The sequence below is a fragment of the Equus caballus genome, chromosome 9, assembly GCF_041296265.1.
Source record: "Equus caballus isolate H_3958 breed thoroughbred chromosome 9, TB-T2T, whole genome shotgun sequence".
NCBI classification, from domain to species: domain Eukaryota; kingdom Metazoa; phylum Chordata; class Mammalia; order Perissodactyla; family Equidae; genus Equus; species Equus caballus.
This window is the reverse complement of record NC_091692.1, coordinates 53,083,643-53,099,406: the sequence shown is the minus strand read 5'-3', so window position 1 is coordinate 53,099,406 and position 15,764 is coordinate 53,083,643. Positions and strand designations below refer to the sequence as shown.

Genomic DNA, 15,764 nt, shown 5'->3' with positions numbered 1-15,764 from the left:
CTCATGATAAAACTTTAGTGGATGAGGTGTTGCTTCTAATGGATGAGCAAAGAAAGTGTTTCTTGAGATGGAATCTACTCTTAGTGAAGATGCTGTGAAGATTGTTGACATGACAACAAAGATTTAGAATATTACATAAACTTAGCTGATAAAGCATCAGCAGGCTTTGAGAGGATTGACTCCAATTTTGAAAGAAGTTCTACTGTGGGTAAAATGTTGTGGGTAAGACAGCATCACATGCTACAGAGAAATCGTCCATGAAAAGAAGAGTCAATTGATGCAGCAAACTTTATTGTAGTCTTATTTTAAGAAATTGCCACAGCCACCCCAGCCTTCAGTAAACACCACCCTGATCAGTCAGCAGCCATCAACATTGAGGCAAGACCCTTCACCAGCAAACAGATTACAATTCATGAAGCCTCAGGTGATGGTTAACATTTTTTAGCAAAAAAGTATTTTTTAATTAAGATATGTACATTAGCTTCTTAAACATAATACTTTTGCACACTTAATAAACTACAGTAAAGTGTAAACATAATTTTATATGCATTGGGAAACAAAAAAAAATTTGTGTGACTTTCTTTGTTGTGATGTTTGCTTTTTTGTGGTTATGTGGAACTGAACCTGCAATATCTCTGCAGTTTGCCTTTACTCTTTATGGTATTTCTCTGGTAGTATGAATTGGTGGTTTTATAAATGCGTAATTTGCATTATTGTTTGTAAATATAGGTTTTAATAACACAATCTGTTTGAAAACTACCAGTCAGAGAAATTCCTATATTAGTAAAGTGGTGATATAATCACATGGGACTCCAATATAATAAGCGCATTTAATTCAACTCTATGAAATTTGATGTCTACTAGTTGTTTTTATACTTTTGACATCTATTTATTAATAAAGCTGTTTTTAGTACGTCATACAGAATTGTGAAACCACTATAAGCAAAATAACTATAAAGAGTATTCTGATGGTTTCTTTGAGCTGTTTATTTCCCCTTATATACTCACATTAAGCTTAACTCAGTAAACATATCTTTCACTGGTTTTAAAAGATTATGTTTAAAAAGTATGTAGTATTATTATTGGACCTATCTTAATATACAAAGATGTGTTTCTATGCATGGAAACAATTATCCTTAACCTGATACGTATGCTCATGTATACTAAAATTTTTTCCCTTTTTTGATGAGGAAGATTGGCCCAGAGCTAATATCTGTTGCCAGTCTTCCTCTTTTTTCTTGAGGAGCATTGTCCCTGAGCTAACATCTATGCCAGTCTTCCTCTATTTTTGACGTGGGATGCCACCACAGCATGGCTTGATGAGTGGTATGTAGGTCCGCACCTGGGATTCAAACCCATGAACCCCAGGCCACTGAAGCGGAGCGTATGAACTTAACCACTATGCAACCAGGCTGGCCCCTACTAGGTTTTTAAGTTTGAAAGAAATTAAGGAATCATGTAAGAAAGGAAACAGAATGACTTTGTCAAGGTCATCCAGTCTTTTATTGAAAAGACAAGGTTACACTAAGGTTTTGTGTCTTCTGGTCTTGTACATTTCCCTGCTATACTTGTATTTGGTCAATTGAATGTTAACATGGATGTTTCTTAGAAACTATCCATGTGCCAAACTAGAACTTTCTTTTTCAGTTCACTATTCCTGAAGTAGTTAGCCAAAGAGAGAGAGAGTGCGAGAGAAAGGAAGACAAATATATGTTATTTATTGCTTTTTCTAGGTGGACTTAAGTGACTTGTCCCAGTTTGTTTTTGTTGAATTTGGAAACCTAATTGCTTAAAATAGATAATACACATTGAAATGACTAATACTTAGCATAAGTGATGCTTGCCATTAAACTAGATCAGGGAAGTTCAGTGAGTTATCTATATATTTTACAGTTGGAAAAAGTGTGAGAATCATTGTTTTTAAATCTTAGATTAAGCGATGAATCAATATACATGCACATATTTCATAATATAGATCTGGAATGTTAGCAATTTGATATATTCATTTTATTTTTTTAATGTATGTTTACTTATATGTACATAGTATGTGGCAACACAATGAAATGACACTTTTAGTTGCCTTTTTAGAATCCCGTAAATCTTCAGAGAATCTTGTTTTTATTCTATCTACCCCTCCCATGTATAACCATGTGCTTAAGGGGAACAGACCCCTTGGCCAGCTTTAGGGGTAGCCTCGTTGGTTTAAGAGCAGTCTCATTTTCCTTGTCATAGAGTGGAGCAGATGTCTGTACGATATAAAATAACGTGATAAGCATCTGTGGGGTATTAATATTTGTTTTCGCTATTATCCTCAAGTTGGCCTACATCAGCACAGGTTAGTTATTTGTTATGTCTATTGTTTCATAGATGATCTGTAAGTTAAAAATCTTAGGTATTAACTTTTTTTTTTTTTTGCTGAGAAAGATTCACCCTGAGCTAACATCTATTGCCAATCTTCCTCTCTTTTTGTTTCCTCCCCAAAGCTCCCATACATAGTTGTATATTCTAGTTGTAAGTCCTTCTAGTTCTTCTATGTGAGATGCCACCACAGCATGGCTACTGACAGACAAGTGGTATTGTTCTGTGCCTGGGAACTGAACCTGGGCTACGGAAACAGAGCATGCTGAACTTTAACCACTAGGTCATCAGTGCTGGCCCAGTATTAACTTTTTATTAGTAAATATTATATAAAAAATTAAATATGACAAATTTACATTGATAACACTGTCTGACAGGTTTCTCACTGTCAGAGAAGAAAATTACACATATAAATGTGGAAAAGACAAAACTACAATGAGTTGTGTGGCATTGGATTGGCAATTGGAAGTATTGAATTCACACCAATACATATATTCCCTAGTTCGGTCCACCAAGAAGGCTTGGGAACAGTATCATGCCAGTAGCAATAAGCATATCTTATCCTCAGATCTTGATTTCTAAATACCATTCCTCATTGAAGGGAACTGGGCTCCTGGGCTAAATGTGAGATTCCAGGCCAATAGCAGGGCAAGCATAAGATGAACCTCAAATATTTTATTGTTCTAAAAAATAAGGAGGTGCTTAAAAAAATGATGATAATATGTCAAAAGGACACAAACCACTTGAAGGACCTTTCACTGGCTAATTTAGGACAACTTGAGCATCAAAATGAACAAATGATATAAATAGATTCTAACCCATTGAACAAAACAGTAAGTTATGAGTACATACTGCTATAAACACAAAAATGAATAAATAGGGGCCGACCCTGTGGCTGAGTCCGCATGCTCCGCTTCCGTGGCCCAGGGTTTTGCCAGTTTGGATCCTGGGTGCGGACATGGCACTGGTCATCAAGCCATGCTGAGGCGGTGTCCCACATAGCACAACCAGAAGGGCCTACAACTAGAATGTACAACTATGTACTGGTCTGCTTTGGGGAGAAGAAGAAGAAAAAAAAAGAGAAGACTGGCAACAGATGTTAGCTCAGGTGCCAATCTTTAAAAAAAATCATCTTTTGGCAACTGTCTGAGTATAATTAATTCAGCACGAAACATCAATAAATGCTAAACCAGTAGTTGCAAATGTAATGAAGAACAAGGTATTTACATAGTTTCACAGTACCTCCATACCAAATACTTATTAATTACAAAGGGGAGAAGACTAATTCACAGTGGAGAAATCAGGCAGATATCACCTTAATCAAGTGATCAAAGTTAACACCACCAGTTGAGGAAATCATGCAATGACAAGAACACAACATTACTTCTGTGATATTCCTGTGGCTTTAGTTCAAAAATAAATGAGGTAGAAAATGGGAAAAACAAGCCAGTCTTAGGGAGAAATGAGAAATTTAGGTTGGTCATGCTCAGAATGATGTTGGATGTGTGACTAAAGAAGTCAGGGCTAGAGATTTAGGTCCTCGGTATGTATGTATTTGAGGGAATGAGGTATCCAGGGAGAGCATATATGGAATGGGGAACTATGGTGAGCACCAGAGTTAACAGGCAGCCCAAAGAAGAATGCTTATGAAGGCAATCAAGAAGAAATTAAAATGGAGGAGAATTGGGAGAATGCTGGCTTGGAAACCAAGGGCTTAGAGATTCAGGACCAAGTACTCAGTAGTGCCATGTGTCACAGAGAGATTTCATAAATAAGGACAGTTTGTCTCATAGCACAACCTGATCTTGTTTAATTCTCATTATCTGAGCAAGTTTTATCTAAAATAATCATCTATTTCCTGTAAGTATTCTAGAAAAATGTAAGTATTCTACACAGGACAATGTGTATTCTAGAAAATGTCAGTATTCTAGAAAAAGACTTGCCATTCTTTCCTTGTACTGCAATTTATGAATGACAAAAGTAGTTGCGCTGCAGTGTGTTGTGAATTGGCCTTATATTCTTTAAAGTTGGGGCAAGAGTATATCCCACTTGGCTCAGGACAGTCCTGGTTTACACTTGTTGTTCTGGTGTCATAGGGCCCCCTTTCATTCGCAAAAGCTCCCTGGTTTGGATGGTAAATTATGTGGTCCCCCCATTCTAGGTCTCTGTTGACAGAATATTCCTTTTATATCTAAAGCTGGGGAACTGATTGATAAGCAAGTCTTTTAGCCAGTTCTTCATATCTTTTATTCATTAACCAGAGGCTTATTCTCTTCCCTTATAACCCTTCTAAATCAGCTTTCCAGTTTTATGGAAAATTTTACACGAACCAGAATTTTACATGAACCAGAGGCTTCGTGGGATGATAATGTGCAACCTTTGAAAAGTTGGACAAGTAGCATTGGAAACACGACATACTCAAGTCCTTTCTTAGAGATTGACCAGGCACATGTAGAGACTCAGAAAGGCTTTTCAGTAGACTTCCCAAACTTGTTAATACGTTGTCCTAAAACTACCATGTTTTGGTTCATGTTTGCTTCAGTGTAAATTATGTGTAAATTAAGAAAAATAAAAATTTTAACTTTGAATAAGCCAACTTGGTTATAAAAAGTGATTTTGATAGATTTAGAATATTTCATATACACTGAACACAGATATATTATTTAGAAGATTCACTCAAATGTATTTAACATTTGGACTAAACTTAAAAAATGTATTGTTTGCTAATAAACTTTTTGTCATGGTTTACTTATTGAAAGCCCTGAATTACAAGAATTCACTAATATTACTTTAGAACCAAGAAAAGGCAGTTCATATTGAAGAATTATGATAAAATAGATATTTATCTGTTTCCTTAGGAATTGTGGAGATAAGAATAGATGCCACCTGAAATGTATGCATCTAGAGCTTATTGTTTTCCCTCATTCTTTAGCCACAAGTTTTTGGAACCATCTGGATGGAATAAAGTTTTTTATTATTGATTTGATAATTGAAATGATCTTGGGTTTCATATAATTCCTTTAAAATAATGCAGTTTAAAAGGATTATAAGTATTGAAGTCTCAAGGTGTGTGACCTTTAGATATATAACCCTATTTTCAATTACTCTTCGTCTCATCAGGAAAAACAGTCTGAAGGTATGTTAGTTAAAGTAGATACGAAACTGCTCTTTTTCTACCTCAGAATCCCTGAAGCCAAACAAACCCTTGCTTCTTCTCATTCCTCTTGACTCATGAAGCTCCTAGCCTACCTTACTGCCTTTATGCTAGAATTGTAGATGTCTTTGCTCTTTTAACAGGGTCTGCAGTTTTATTTATTTTGTACCGTAGTATTGTAACCTTTAGAAACTTTTACAAAGTACAGCTTAAATAAAAAAAAACCTTAATTTTAAAAATAGTGTAATTTATGTCATTAATGTCTTTCTTATTGATTATTAAAAGTTATATCATAGGCCAATTCTAGTTTAACTAACCTACCTCGTTTTGCAAATATAGTACAAAAAATTAATTGAGGTACATTTACCATTTTGCTGAATTTAAACCCTGGTAAGTCATAATGATCATTTTTCTGCTTAGGAAAATGGTCACTTACTCAATAGAAATTCTCCCTCTCCCAGATTTGAAATACTTTGATATTCATGCAAAGTTCAGAATTTTGAAAAGTAATTCCTTGGGACCCAGCTAATGCAGCACCTCCCTCCCCCAATGATGAGCATTGTTGATGGTACATGCAAGGTGGGTTTTTGTCTATTCTGGGCAGTATTAATTTAATGTGTTGTTTTCAAGTATGTCATGTGTCCAGATGCCACAACAATCTGTGCATTTAAAATCACTGAAATAAAAGTAAGTAAAATATTTGTGGGTACTTTTTGGTGAGGGCCAGGGAATTTGTGATACAATTATGTTTGAATCAACTAATTCTATTAGGTTTCAGGAAAAACAAAAGTGCATTGTTTTCTTACAGTAATTATAAACATTTTATAATGTAGATTCATAATACTCCTCTATCCTCACCACCTATTCCATTCCTGCTTCTCCTTCTATATTCCCTATTACTGTTAATGACATTACCATCTGTCTAATTCAGCATTTTGCCAAGTATGATCCATGAACCACCTGAGTTTGAAAACCTTGGCAGGGAGTTGGTACTTGTTTAAATGCAGCTTCCTTGGCCCCTCCCTAAGCTTACCGACTGTATAGCTCAGATGAATGAAGCCTGGGACTTTGTATTTTAATTATCACTCAAGTTTAAAACCACCATTCTCTTTACCTTTTCCTCTGTCTCATGTCCTGTATCCAGGCTGTTCCCAGATTCTAAAAAGTCAAGCACCAAATGTCACTTCCTTTCTGCTTGCTTGCTGCATTGCTCCCTTACTGGATTACCTTTGGAATGTAGCTAGATTTTTTTTTTTAGCTTATTAATTATTTTCAAACCTCCCAGTTTTTCTAATCTTATTAAAAAGTGTCTGATTTGGTTACCTCACTGCACAATACCCTTTTATGGTTTCCTGTTGAATTCAGAAAAAATCTAAAGTTTCAGCCTATCATTAAAAGCTGCCACAATTTAGTCATTGCCCCATTCAAGCCTCCACCAAGGAGGCTAAAGGATCTCACAGTCTGTGGTGCTCAGCTCTCATGTCTACTTCCAGCAGTTTCTCAAATGCTAGCGCACAGAAGAATTACCTATGAGCTAGTTAAAAAGAAAAATATTTGTTCTCAAACTTTAATGGCCCCTCCAAAACAAAACAAAACCTCAAACTGGAAATTCATCGACTTTAGCCCAAGAACTTCTGATTCAGTAGGACCGTGATGGGGCCGAGGAATATGCATTTTAATGAGCATCCCAGGCAACTCTGATGCTGGTGATGGTTGGAGCACACCTTGACAAATGCTAACCTAGAGCCTCTAGCTGCTCCTGGTGAATCGTTGTGCCTAACTGGACCTTAGCCTTTCCTGTGAGATACTCAATTCCAGCCAGCTGATCTTTCCCAGAGGGACTGGGATTTCCCCACTTTACCAGTACCACAGAGTCTGTGGTACTCAATGCAGTTTTGAGATTAGGTAATTCAAGATACTACACATTCCTGTTATCTTTATTCACTGTCCAAGATGACCCATTTGGCCATTTCTCCTCCCCTGAACACTTAAGCCCATATTATTCTATGGTTTTATTTATTTTTTTACAGCCTGAACTCTTGTTATTCCCGTCCTTACCTATATTTTTCTTTATATCCCTCCTGAACCCCATCTTTCCTCAAGCACTTCGTTGATTCTTACTTTTACCTCTAGACATTAATTAAAACCTGATTCTTCTCATAGACACCATCTTCCTGATGCCTTCTTAAGTGGAGACTGTTGTTTTTTTAACTTACCACATACCTGTGGATCAAGAGGCTGGTTGTTATCATTTTATTTTCTTATTGCCACTTCCAGATCATTTACTTTTCCATGCGTGTGAAAGCAAATAAGACAAATGAAACAAAAAACCCCCAGCTCCTTTGTGGTTCATTCCGTTTGACTCTAGTGCCCTCTGCCTCACTTTTTTGCTATTATCTATGGACATCCAGGTCACTCCTCTATCTTCCTTTCCACTCTAGCCAAAATCCTGGCACCGTTCTCGGTGTCTTCGCTATTCACATCTGTGATGTATATATTATCCTGGTCTCTCATTTCCTTAACTTTATCTGGCATAATGTTTTCCTATCTCTTTAGTCATCCTGAATCATAACCTGCTCCATTTCAATAATATCAGTCACCTCACACTTTCAATGAATAATCTTTAGTTCTTCTCTAGTAAAAGAATGATTATTTGACTTAATCCAAATCTTTAAGTCCAAAAATTGATCTACTTTCTGCTTAACTCTAAACTCCCTGCTGTCTTTGCTACCTTCTCCAGCTTTAGACTCCATGGTACCTCATTTCGCTCACTTTATATAGTATCCTAAACTTGTTTGCCCTACTGCCCTTCAGTCATGCCTGTCTGGGAAAACCTAAACTTTCCTTAATCCAGCTGTATATCCCTTCGCTATGCCAGCACTGAGCAGCTGAGCACTCAGAAAGACATACATTATTTGCAATCATGTAATTCGCTGCTACCAGAGATTCATGGTTACCAAATTCATTTGATCTCTTAGTGTTTCTCATTAATCCTGCTTTTCCTAGACAACCCTTTCCATTTCTCCATAGCATAAATTCTGGCCTCTGCACTCTCAAATCTGCAAACTTTCCATCATCCGTTTTACTCTTAGGAGATAATCTTGTCTCCTATTTCATAGTGAACTACCAGATAGAGCTCCCTCTATGTTGGGCTACCAAACCTCAAACCTTGTGTGTATTTTTACCCATCAGTTTTTCCTCTTTCCTGTTCAAGTGAAAGAGGTAGTCTGCTATGATTATTCCTGCAAGCGTACACTGAATTCTTTCCCTTGCTATCTACATGGCAACCTCCAACATGTTTTCCTTTTTTTTCTATATCTTCACCCCTCACTGTCTACTGCCTCCTTCCACTTATTAAGACCAACTTGAATTTCCATCTTTATTCAAAAACAAGCCCTCAAGAGTAAAGCAAAACAAAGCATAACAAAAAATCTCCGTTAACCTCGGTGCCTCTCTACAGATTATTCTGTCTCTTTCCTTCATTTTACTTATTTTGTAAGAGATTTGTTTAGACTTTCCATCTCTGTTGTATCATTCTTACTTATTCCTTAGCTGATAGGAAGTAAGTGTTTCAATGCGTGCATCAGGGAAGGAGCAGGGATCTCCATTGTTAAATGATGTTACAAGGACGTAAAACTGATGAATGCCCATTTGATTAAGGTCCAAAGGAGCTATTCCTTCTTTCATTTAGCATAGTATTTTTGACACTTATCTCCACTGTTGCATATTATCAGTAGATTTTTGCTGGGTAGTATTACACGGTATGAATAAACCACAGTTTATCAGTTCTTCTGTTGATCAACATTGGGGCTACTTCCAATTTTTGGCTGTTATGAATAAAGCTGTTTTGAACAATTTTGTACAAAGTTTTTTTGTGATCATATATATTTATCTCTCTTAGATAAATACCTAGGAGTAGAATTGCTGGTAGTTAACTTTGTAAGAAATTGCCAAATGATTTTCCAGAGTGGTGGTATGATTTTACACTCCCACCAGCAATATATGAGAGTTTCAGTTGCTCCACGTCCTCCCAATATTTTGTATAAGAAATCTTTATTTGAAACATTCTTGTGGGTGTGTAGTGATATTTCAATTCTAATTTTAATTTGCATTTTGCTGGTTACTAATGGTTGTTGAGAGCTTTTTCATGTGCTTATTTGTCATTTGTATGTCTTCTTTGGTGAAGTTCCTGTTCAAGTCTTTTACCCATTTTTTTATTGGGTTGTATGTCTTATCTTATTGAGTAGTTCTTTATACATTCTGGATGCAAGTTCTTTTGTCAGATATAGGTATTATGGATATTTACTTCCTGTCTCTAACTCTCCTATTTATTTTCACACTGGAATTTTTTGATGAGCAAAAACTAATTTGGTGAAAGACAGTACATCCTTTCTTTGCTTTTATGGTCTACGCTATCTGTGTTGTCTCTAAGAGATATTTGCCTACCCCGAGGTCATGAACATAATCTCTTTTTCTTTTCCCAGTAGCTTTATTGTTTTAGCTCTTTTATTTAGGTCTATGATCCATCCTCAATTGATTTTTGTGTGTGGTGTGAGACAGAGGTCCAGTTTTATTTTGTTTTTTCTCCCATAAGGATATACAGTTGTTCCAGGACTATTTGTTGATACTGCATTCTTTTTAGTTCCATAGTATGGCTGAAGGGTGAGTCCCAATGACTGAGATTCATTTCCTGGAACATGACATTTTGGAACTATCATGGAACTGATAACTGTTGTGGGGACCTGAAATTGGCCACCCCAAGATATGTCTCTTTGGCATCAGGATTATTTGAGTCTGATTGCTTTTGATAAACTGGGACAGGGAAGGAGGCTCTGAGGAATGGAACTTGCCCTTTGTTAGGACACATTTACATTTGTAAGGTAAATCTCTACCTGTAAAATGTGCCTCCCTCTCTGTACCAGGAAGAAGAAAGGAGATGACCTTCTCTCTAGAAACTCTTAATCAATGCCAAAGGCAAAGACTTAAATCTGCATTTTATTGTGGTAGTCTGGTAACCTCCTGTAACTGACTTCCCTCCCCCTTCCAACTTTGGCATTTCTTAAGGATTAAGCATCTTTCCTTAGGCTAGGAACTGATTGCTGTGCTCACCTGTGACCACCCAGCTCCAGACAATCGACTTGCCTCCTGCTACGCCCTCTGAGACAGCAGACCACTACCTGCTGTGTCCATCAAACACTGTGCCAACAGGGCAATCTTGTGACTATTGTGGGAGGGACATTTCAATCACATGTGAAACACCCTGTTTGGGGGTAGATAACCACTATGTGTACCCCACTTCTTCGGTGCCCTTTCTTCCTTCGGGAAGAAAGGCCCCGGGCCATGGTTCCTCATAATGCTTTGTTTAATTTTCTCTTGCTATTCTGTCTCATGTGAATTTAATTCGTTCTCCGGCCAGACGAACCCCCATTTGGGAAGAGGAAATGTCTTCCTCCCCTACAGCTTGTTAAAATTATGGAACTGAAAGCTGAATTTGATAGTGCACGAGTAGGGAAAAATGACAAAATTAGGTTATTAATAGTTCTTTATACTAAAGATTTTTGCTTTATCTAGGAAATGGGCCATCATTTGATGACTTAACGTATGTTAATTACATAATCAGCTTTGAATTTTTAAAACATTAGTCTGGAAACAATAAATGCACCATAAGATCAGGGACAAGTGTCTTCTCTATTCACTACTTTATTAATCCCAGCATCTAGCAAAAAATTGTGTTTTCATGATTGCCTCTCAATTCTGATGGAGCCATAACCAAACATCTTTTTTGCCTATTTATAACTTCGTACTTAAGTAAGACTTTTCTTAAGTGAGCGTCTATCTTTTAGACGTAAAAACTGCACTGATTATTTTTTCTGTGGTCATGGGTTGAATTTTTTAATAACCTGTGTTTTTATCCATATTTAAATGTCACAGTCTGGATTGAATGCTTTTTCTGGAAGCAGAGACATATGTGAAAGCTTCAGGTTTTTTATTTCTTTACTTGTTCTTTTTGGATTTCATAAAAAGGGTATAAATGAGCAATAAAATAACTTGGTTAGAATGTGATTGAATACAAGACTGCCTTTGTTTTTAAAGGTCATATGTTATGCTTAAAAATACGTGTGGCAAAATCACTGTGCAAAATTGAGGTTAAATAAGCATACTAAAAACAAAAACACTATCTTCAATCTTAAAAGTCCTAAAGAGTATAAAGTTTTGATTAAATAAAAAATTAATTATGAATTATTTTAATATGCAATTTAGGTATTAAATAAAATTAGCATTTTTTCTCTTAAATATGTGTTATCAAGTTTCAAGAACGTTAAAAACGTCTCTGATGATTTAATCTGAAATCATTCCTACAGCAAAATTCATAAATAATAAATATTATCTTATTAATCCATATTTTAGTGTAGCTGGGTCTCAGAGCAAGTTAGTTCCTCAGGGAATGCAGTGTTCTTTATAAAAGAAGGCGATGAGACGTAATCTCCAAGGAATTAAACTGTGAAAACAATCTTAGTATTGTACATGCTAATATAAATCTGTTATTCCCTTTCCACATCTATCACAACACATTTTAAATTGTGGCTGATCTCAAATGCAAATAGCTGTCTTATTAGAAATTGCGGCTGTATGTGCTAATGTCTCCCTGGATTTCTTGGGAGTTTGCTATCTACTCATCAAAACAATAGAAATGAATGATGATTACTGCAAGGCTTTGAACAAGGAAGAAAAGTCAGGACATTTTAGAGGTTCTAGATGTCTGAGGCATTGACAGTTTGTATCACACACATGAATGGCTATCTCTTTAGATCATTTAAAGTAGCCTCAATGTATTTATTAGGAAAGTAAAATATTTTTCAGCTTCTTGTGTTTGTTGCAGCTAGTAAAATATGAGTCATTTGAGTCTGTGTGTTTTATAGGCAGTTTTTGTTTCAACATTTGATAAAATGTTATTTTGCTTAAAGAATAGAATATGATAATTTCAAAGACATGAATAAAGTTTAAATTTTGATTAAGGATTAACAGTCGCTAAAATAATTGGGAACAAAAATTTAAAACCAGTCCATTTGTAATGTCTCTCCTTGGTTGAAATTCTTTTGAAGTTTTTATATTCACATGTTATTATACAGATAAAATGTGTGTGTTTATAGAATATATAGGCCCTTATAAAAGTTTAGATTCTTTAGTTTTTTTGTTATAATTTTGTTTATTTAAAGTATATTTTTAAAATAAGTAAAATCCAATTTACTTTGGTGAAAAGATATCATCTGTGAATCCCTTGCTTTTCTGTTTACTACAGGTAGTGAATGAATAAAATACTGACCGCTAAACTGTTATCTTTCCTGGGCTGTTGGTTTAAGTGACCAGGAAGAAATTGGAAGATGCATAGAGGATGACCATTTTGATAGAGAGCCTTAGTAATTTGCTTTTAAAAAAATTAAGGTTATTCCATAAAAGCAAAGAACAAAACTAAATTGAAGAGGGAATAATGTCTTGTGTGTTATTCATTTAAATTAACTTCTCTCCTAAAATGGAATGATATCTTTTCAAGCTACACACAATCAAGATTAAAATAACTTGACTCCTCTTTACAATTAAAACGTGCATAAAAACATTATGCAAATAATATTGCTATACAAATAATTATAATATATCTATTGCCTTTTTAAATGGTACTTGTATTAACAGAGTTATTTTTAATGTTCTGATTTATAACAAGTGAGAATATAGGATTAGGTGTTGTCTTGGTTTCATTTCTGAAATTTTAAGGTTTTAGGAAATTTTAAGGATCTTAGATGTAATAACTATATGGTTTATGAGAGGTGAAGATTTAATTTATTTGACTTTCTGCCTTACTTTATACGTTCCTAGATAGTATTATAATTTTAAATCTGAAGATTATTATGAATAGAAAAATAGATTTTTAGCTGAATTTATAATTTTCTTAACATAAGTAGAAATTATTAATTTGGGGATGCCTTTTACTGTATTAGGTAGGATCATTATTAGCATTGCCCTATCTGTGTCACAATATATATAGACAAACAATACAGTTCTGAATGGATTTCAAATGCATTTGGCATTTGAGAACCTTAATAATGCTCATTAGGAAAATTACAGTTTGATAATTATATCAGTTTATATGGAGACATCTATACATATTTGTTTTAGTTAGGGTGATACTACTTACTATAACAAATAGATGCAAAAATGTATAGAAGCGCAAATGCTACAATTTTATTCCTTGTACTCACAGTCATATGAAGAGGATAACAAGTTGGTTAAATAGCTTTCCTCCATGCGGTCATTCAGAATCCAAGCAGTCATAGGTTCTGCCATCTTCATTACATTATTTTCTTCTTCACTCTGGAGGTCATGTCCATTTCAGCCAGATGAATGAGCACATATGAAAAGTTTTAATAGGTTAGTTCTAGAAGTAGCAAATATTAAAATACTCACATTCTCTTGGCTGAAACTCAGTCACATGCCCACAACTAGCTTCAGAGAAGGCTGGAAAATGTACTCAGCTGGGCCTAGGAAAAAAAGGAGAACATGTATTTTAGTAAGCAGCCAATACTTTTGTCTATAGTCTACCTTTCTGGCCATGAAATAGCCATGCACATCCTTTTCCTGCCTTCCATGTGAGGAGATCCCAACGTTGCCTACTTATTGGATCCAACACAAAATCAAGGATCTTAAGCCAATGCAAGTCCTCTCTCTCAGGTTGGAATGTGATTCCTTGGGTTTTACAGGCTATGAAATTTAACTGTTCTTCCCTAGTCTCATCAAGCCGCAAATAAATGGTGAAGCAGAGGCTATCTGCTTCATTCAGAGAATATCTGCTATAATCATTCCCATTTAGAAAGGGAAGAATAGGAAGAATGCAAACACACATGAGTCATTGGTCCATTGTGATGATGAAACCTGTTGTGCTGGAGACCACTCAGAAGTCCCATTGTACTGACAGTAGAAGTTTCTTGCTTAGATTTTAATTATGATCTTTATAGAGAAACCACCTTGTCTGTTGATCTCCATGGCTCTGCCTTCTGGATAGTTCTCCTTCCTGGTCACATCTGAAGTGGATGTTACAAATCTACAGTTTGCTGCCTTTAGGGGCTGCATTCTGCTGATTTAAGTTTAGAGGCCCAAGGATTGGTTTTCATTCACAGACATTTTTAGGCAAAGTTTCTTGTTTTCTTGTATGTATAGTTCCCACAGATGTTAGTAACCTTCTTACCATTTCTAGTTAGTTCCATGTGCCGGTAATCACACTGCAATTTCTTTCCTAGTCATACTTCTCACATCTGCTTTCTTTCTATACTTCAGAACTCCTTGCTTCCCTCTTTCTACCCAAAGGTGGCTGCCTCCAGGTGATCTGAAACAATAGGCTCAGGTGAGAGAGGAACATCCTTAATCTGTTCTTTGTCTCTCTCTTTCTCATTTTAACTAAGAAGTCTTGATGGGCCTTTGTTCTTTAAAGCCTTTTTCATTTTTATTTCCTGCCGTTTGACTTTTAGAAGAAGTTGGCTTTTAGAAGTAGTTAGCTTTTCCAACCTTGTTAGTCTCCAAATTACGTGACTCTTTATTCCCTTATAGTTTTGCTTGTGAACTTGTCAGTTCTTGCCTGATCTCATCTTTATCTTATAGCTCCTTAATAGAAGCATTGAGGAGCAACTTCCAGGCATCACTCTGGGGAACACTTAAGTCTAATAAATAGACCCCACCAATGTATAATGACTCAATCACAGTAGAATTTCTTCCTTTTTCAGTAGAGTACTAGCATAGTAAACAAATTAGAGAGTACCCTTCTACACCCCAGGCTACTCAAGGTTTTGTGTTCCTACAAATGTACCCTTAGGATTTGTCAGGGGGTCATTTCTATTCTAGCCAACTGGAAGAGGAAAGAGAGCTCAGGATTCTACATGGGAGATTTTTAATGGTCAGGTCTGGAAGTGACACACATCACCGCCTTTCGTATTCTATTGACAAGAACTCAATTACATGTTTCAACTGAGGCTAGGAAGTATACTCTAGGTCTTTGCCAGGAAGAAAGGAGAATATGAATTTTGACAAGTAAGTTGTGGTCTCTGCCACAATATTTTATAAATTCAATAAAAATAATAAGATTTGATTTGGGGCTGGCCCCGTGGCGCAGTGGTTAAGTTTGCACGGTCCACTTCTCGGTGGCATGGGGTTCACTGGTTTGGATCCCAGGTGCCGACATGGCACTGCTTGGCAAAAGCCATGCTGT

The 15,764-nt window shown here is 35.9% G+C and overlaps 1 protein-coding gene across 19 annotated transcripts in view; it reads left to right on the top strand.

Annotated features, from left to right (window-relative positions):
• The window catches only part of TRIQK (triple QxxK/R motif containing), an 84,443-nt gene that overhangs the window by 28,340 nt on the left and 40,339 nt on the right, over positions 1-15,764 (top strand). The window lies entirely within an intron of this gene.